This window comes from Corvus moneduloides, chromosome 1, assembly GCF_009650955.1.
Source record: "Corvus moneduloides isolate bCorMon1 chromosome 1, bCorMon1.pri, whole genome shotgun sequence".
NCBI classification, from domain to species: domain Eukaryota; kingdom Metazoa; phylum Chordata; class Aves; order Passeriformes; family Corvidae; genus Corvus; species Corvus moneduloides.
Window position 1 is genome coordinate 74495864 of NC_045476.1, and position 6488 is coordinate 74502351.

The following is a 6488-nucleotide window of genomic DNA, read 5'->3' on the forward strand; positions in this document are numbered from 1 at the left end:
CAAGTTAAAGCAAAAACAAAGCAAAAATACTTTGGCAGATGGACTCAGCTATCAAACCTGGAACTTTCCCATGCTTCTTTTCCCACACTTGTGCGTTAACCACTAGCCTCTCACTGCAGACTAAGCTCATGCCCAAATCTTGGCAATAGAGCTCTAGTCTGAGATGCTGTTCAAAGCAGCCACAGGTCAAGGTCAAATTCTCTGTTATACCTAAGCTGTGCTTCATGCTTTGTCACATTATCTGGTCCTTCTGGGGACCTCTAAGACATCCCTGCAGATTCAGAGTGGCATCAAGGTCCCTGTCATTTACCCTTGAATAAAAAGCCCTTTGCCAGAGCCAAGAAAAACTAGAAAGCAGCAACTTTCTGGCCACACCTCCTTCCTCACATCATCCCTACAGAAAGGGGCGGGGGAAATAGATAGGAAACACCATGCTCCTGCACCGGGCACAGGAGAATTTTCACGTGACTGTTTCTATAAGGCTGAGCGTGCCCTTTGCTTGGCCAGAGGGGCATAAACAGGGCCCCAGACTAACATCAAAACCAGACCCTCCCTGCCAGTAAGGGAAGGAATGGTTGGTAGCACATGTGCTTCTTCTGTAATGTTTAATTTTCCCAGCTCACTGGGTTGCCTCAACATACAGGGAAAATATGCTGGGCAATAGGTGGGACCATCAAAACTTTCTGTGGAAGGCCCCAAATAGGAAGTTTGTAACCTGGCATTTTCACGGACAATGATAGAGTCTCGTGACATCCCCCTGTCCCGATCTGCAAGACAGCACAATGGCAGAGGCCCTTGCAAGCAGATGGCAAGAAAGACTGTCCACTGACTGCTCTGCATGGCCAGGAAAGTCGACAAAACCAGGTAATATTGTTCCTCTTAAAAATAAGCATGACATACCTAAGCCATTATAGATCTTAAAACTGTGGATGAAGACTGTCTAAATAGTTTCCATTACTGGAAGCAGTAGGCTACATTCATCTGTAAGGTATCAGCCAGGCCTTCCACTGACTTCTGCTAAAGAAAAGTTTTGTGGTCCATAGCACTTAAACCATTATTGGTTTCTACTTAGTTTTTGTTTTTTAATAAAACAGGAGTAATGGTACAATATATTAGTTATATTTCACTAAGATTTGCTTATATCCATGTATCTTTCATTATTAAATTCATCTTTTAGTAGAAAATGATAGGGGGAATCAACTGGAAAAATCATCTCATGGAAAAAGTAGAAAGAGTAACATTCATTATGCATCCTTGAAGGTCCTTGAATTAAAGGGCATGGATGCTTTTAAACACTGAGTAGCTTTCAGAGGCAAAATAACCTAAAGAGATGTTTATCTACAGCAATACCTCCTTGACAAATAATTCAAAGGGGTAAAAGGAATAGCTGCACAGTTTGCTCTGGTGACTTTTGTTCCTTTAATGAAATGTACACAGATACCCCCATCCATTGACTGGATGCACCCCTATCTGCTGTGTGGCCTGCACTGACAGTCTGTGTGTCCCCTCACTCCTGATGCATCTGTAAGCTTGACAGCTCAGTTCTCCTCTGTGAACCCTCAGGCTGGGAACAGATTCAGTCTCATGTACAGCAACCCATTCTTTCTTTAGAGTACCAGTGTTTTAGAAATGACACAACTCTGGAAGAAAACTAAAGAAAAAATGGATATATCACAGTATCTGTATTCTGTGACTCCTGTCAGTTCTTCATTCCAACTCTGAGAAGTGATTTCCCACTCTTGTGAATGAAAGTGTTTCTCTATTAGAGGAAGATAGATGATAAGAACTGGAAGGAACAGGGAGAAATTATGCATAATGGGGCCTCAAGTTAAAGTTTTTTGCTTGTTATTTTAGTTTGCGTTCCACTTTGAAAATAGTTTGTGGATTTCCTCTAGGAGCAGGGTTGATGGGTTCTCTGTTAATCTAAGTAACAATATTGAAAATTGTTAGTCTAAAGTAACAATGCTAAGAAGATAGATGCAAACTTAAGGTGTTGAGTCAGCCTTCACCTTCTTTCACACGCCTTAACTTTCAAAAATTCAGGCCATCAAACAAAAATTTTTTTCCATTGAAAAGGGCTACTGCAGAGTTGTGGGTGAGCTCTGTACCTCATGCTACATCACTAAGGCAGTTTACTTCTATCTCTGTTTACTTAGCAGTTTACAATACATAGGTGATAAATTCTGAGAGTTTTATTGCATGAGAAAATGTAAAAGTCTTGTACTTAACTAACACAGTTTGTTGGGATATTTTTTAAACATTTCCTGACCCGACTGCAAGAGTTATCCAGCCTGCAGAGTTCCAGCTTCCTCCTCCTCCTCCATTTAGCAAGGCTCACCTATGCTATTTACTGCATCATTGCATCCAAGCCAACTTGGTTACTGCGGCAACTAAGTTTTTCTTCTCAAAGGGTCACAGGGAAACACATCCTTCAGGATCCCCTAGTAACCGTCAGCCGGCAGGACTGGGGAACATCAACACTGAAATGCCTGCTTTCCATCGCTAAGGCAGCGCCGCCTGCGCCTGCAACAAGGGGGGCAGAGTCTAGTTACATTCCTGACCCACTTTCACATCCCTCCCTCCTCCTCCTCCCTCTCCTCCTCCCTCCCCGAGCGCAGCAGCAACCAGCAGGGCAGCTGAGCCTCCATTTAGCAAGCCTCGCACACCCGCAGCCCCCGAGCTGTCTCCTAGCAGGCAGAGCGGCGCAGGTTTCCCCAGCAGCATGCGGGGAACGGGAGGGGGGACCGCGGACCTCCGGGAAAGGAGGGCTTCCCTCTCGCCACCCTGGCAGTGCAGCGGTGGTGCTCCTGTCCTTTGTCCAGCCCTTTCGCGACCCGCATCGATGCCTGCACCGCATCAGCTGCAGCGTGAGGCTGTGCCCCTTTCCTGTGCTTCCCAGCCACACTTGGACGAGTGTTCAGTTTCCTCTCGCAGCACCCCTTCGCCATCCCGTCGCCCCCGGATCAGCCTGGATGCGCACACCTGACTGTCCCGCTCCCCTTCTCGCCCACCTCCTTTATCTAACCCCGCCATTCCTCTCCCACTCTCAGACTCCTGGGGCTCGTCCCTTTCCCCAGAAAATTGCAACACCTCCCCCGCCTCCCATAGTGGCGGGCAGGTGAGTGAGAGGAGGGCGCTCCGTCTGTCCCTTGGGAGGGACACTCCCTTTCCCTGCGGGCAGCTGAGAGGGATTTCGCCCCACGCCGGGGCAGTCATTGCACCCCACCTCACCTCGCCAGCGGGGCTGCCTGCTTGTCCCCGGCCTTGTGCTATGGGCAGCCGAGGCCTCTCCAGGCCGGGGGAGGGCCCTGATGTTTGGGAAGGGAGTGTAGACAATCCGGGGGCAGGTGCCACCCCGAGGCTACCAGCGTTTGGAATGCGGCTGGGGCTCACCAGGCCCAGGACGGGGGCTGCCAGACGGCTCCCGGGCTCCGCCTTTCCTGGCTCCCTTCAGGGAACAGGGCCGTGCCTGAGGCGAGGATAGAGGAGGGTGGCCCCCAGCACCCCCGGGTCCCTGAGCAGGTGCGGGGTTTGGGAGCTCCCTACACACCGGGACCTGGAAGGGGCAACTCCCCGAGGATGCAGATGTCCGGGCCTGAGGGCATGGCGGTGGGAACACTCCCGGGGTCACAGAGGAGCCCAGCTGCTGGGACACGCACTGGCCCACCACGGTGGCCACGAGATGTGCTAATAGAAACCTTCTATATATATATATATATTTTTTTTTATGTTTATTTTTTAGTTCTGTTATTGCAAAATACCAGCTGTGACCAGCTCCTTGCTGTGGAGCCCAGCCTGCAGGAGTGCCCTGGTTGGTGCCAAGGAAGTGCTCCTGTCCCACAGTATTAGACACCTGCTGGCCTGGAGACATGGGCTGATGCTGGACAGGCAGTCCTTGATGAATAAAAAGCAAAAAAAAAAAGAAGTTATTTGCCACCTCCTCCATGGTGAAAAGGAGCCTCAGTTTTAAAATTATGACTTAGATTTCACATATTTCTCTCTCAACCCCTTTCTTGGGGCTCTTTTTTTGGGTGGTGGAGAAGGGAATAAAAAGAGCCATTTAATTTCCAAACACAAGAAGCGTCTGCTTAAAAATTAGTTCACTCTTCTTTGTCCTTGTATAACTTAAACCCACCTGTTTTCAAGTTTGGGCTTGATACATATTTCTGCTCCACTCCTGTAAGCACTTCAGCACATGTTACACATATGCTTACATCTGCAGAGTCCGGGGCCTGAATCTTCAATGTCACGCTAAATGTTTAGTGCTGTACCACATTTACAAACCTGGCTGAGTAATAGATTAATAATGACTCAAAATAACATGACACATAAACAGTATATTATTTCCATCACAGTGGAAACAGTGCTTTTCCAGATATTCTCTCTCTCTATGTAAATGTGCATGTAGCAGGGTCTAGGTACTCAGTATGAAGTGCATTTGTGTTTTTAATTATTAAATGTGAACTAAATGTTCATACTTCTCAATGAAGCTAACATTTTACACATAAAAGGGCCACAAAACATATTTATTATTTATCTAAACTTTAAAATAGCATGCACTGTTCTGTATGCTGCAAGTACTAACCTGGTAGTAGTACCTCAAGCATCTTTAAACTTTCCTCAGGTAAGCCATGCACTAAGGAACAGTTACATACCTGCAGGGAGGTTTGTAAGGACACAAGATTGCACACAGATTATTTCACTCCCTGAAAATGCTTTTTAGATTGAGTGATTACAGTGGGCTTCCCTGCATCTGTCAGTGACTGCACGCTGTGAAGTGTGTTTGTCAGTGGCAGATGTTTAAATGGAAATGAGAAAAGGAAAAATAGAAAAAAACCTGTCAGGAAACACTGAGAAAATAATAAATGCAGAATGACAACAGTGATAGATATAAAAACTACTAAACTAATTTTGAGTGCAGTATTTTTCACTGAGATAAACAAATCTTGTGGTTGAAATCATACACACTTCTGAATAAGCAGCAGTAGCTGTGCTGCAAATGCATTTTTCACCTTTTCAGAGCTTTTCAAGAAACTAAAATGCAGTGACTCTTCACAAAACAGTTTGATAGCTTATTATTAAAATAGTAGCAGCCTCATTCCTAATGTCAGAAGACACGATTGAATCAAACTGCTAGGCTGTTTAATGAATGATCGACAATGAGCAGTGTATGCCTTTTTCAATAAAAGATTTTTACTCTTACTAGACTTCCAGAATTCTATCTAAATCACAAACTGCAAGATATTTTCAAGATGACATGTAGAGAAGAATGTTTTGTCTGGATTTGTTGCATAAAATTTTTCTTTGTAGTATTTTTTAGTGAAGACTTATTAATTAAAGAGCTTGCTTGGGGAGCTTTTGTGATAATTCCTAGAGGTAGCAGAGAAAGGGAGGTGAAATTGTGTGATGCCAGTTGGTACAGCCCATAAGCCCAGCTGCACCTGCTCAAATTCACAGGTGCTTTGCAAGGGTATATTTTCTGTACTGCGAGGCAAGTTTTAAGGTTAAATCTTTGCCATACCTGCAGCGGCGAAGATGACAACCAAGTAGTCGTAATCCTGGTCAAGCACTCTCCTGTGGTGAGTCCAGGTTATAGATTGAGTGGTTTGCTACAGAACAGATACTGAAATCTTGTTAGCAAAGTGACAAAGCAGACGCACACGTAGGAGGCTTTGGAAGGCGCAGAAGAGTGTGGCTGTCCTGAGGTGCTGGGATGGCACAAGGGAACATGCAGCCCGAGACAGTTACTTAAGAAGGCATCCACTGCAGCCATAAAAATAGGTGTGCGAGGGAATATCCTGGGAGAGCCTTTCCCAATCAGCAAGGTGTGCCTCGAGGCGCACCATCAGGAAGGGTGAGGTGCAGAGGGGCCCTGCTGTAGCGAGAGGCTTGTGGAGGATCCTGAGGACAGCACGGAGCAGGAGGAGCCAGGCTGCAATGGAATTGGCTCTCGTTGTCTCTCTCCACTTCCCTGCAGCTTCCATGCTTCCAGCCACAGGGCAAAGGCCTGAGGGTTGGGGTGAGGGAGCCTGAGAGATGTGGCAGTGTTGGGGGCGTGGAAGAGAGAGGGAGAACAAGGCATAAATAAGCCCAAACAACCCCTTTTTCATACTCATTTTTCAAAACAGACATTAGGGCTTGTCATTCCTGCGCTCAAGGATTTTTTCATGTTTTTTATTTTTAAATCCGGCTGTAACTGCTGCTGATGAAGGTGAGTCCAGCAGCAGCCCCCACTTGACATTACCTGGTTTGCCTTGCAGTGAGGCTGAAGTTGCTTGGCATCACTGCTTTTTTACCTTGGGACAGGTCAGAAACACTAGCTTGAGGTAAAAAAACTGCACCCCTTTGCAAGGCAAAGGCAAGGCCTCGCTCTGCCTCAGCCATCTCTCTCAGTAACTGAATTTCAGCAAGTACCTGCCCCTAAGATGAATGTTGTGCAGCATTCCCAGGCACGCCCCACCTCGAATGCCAGCCCAGTCTTCCTCCGG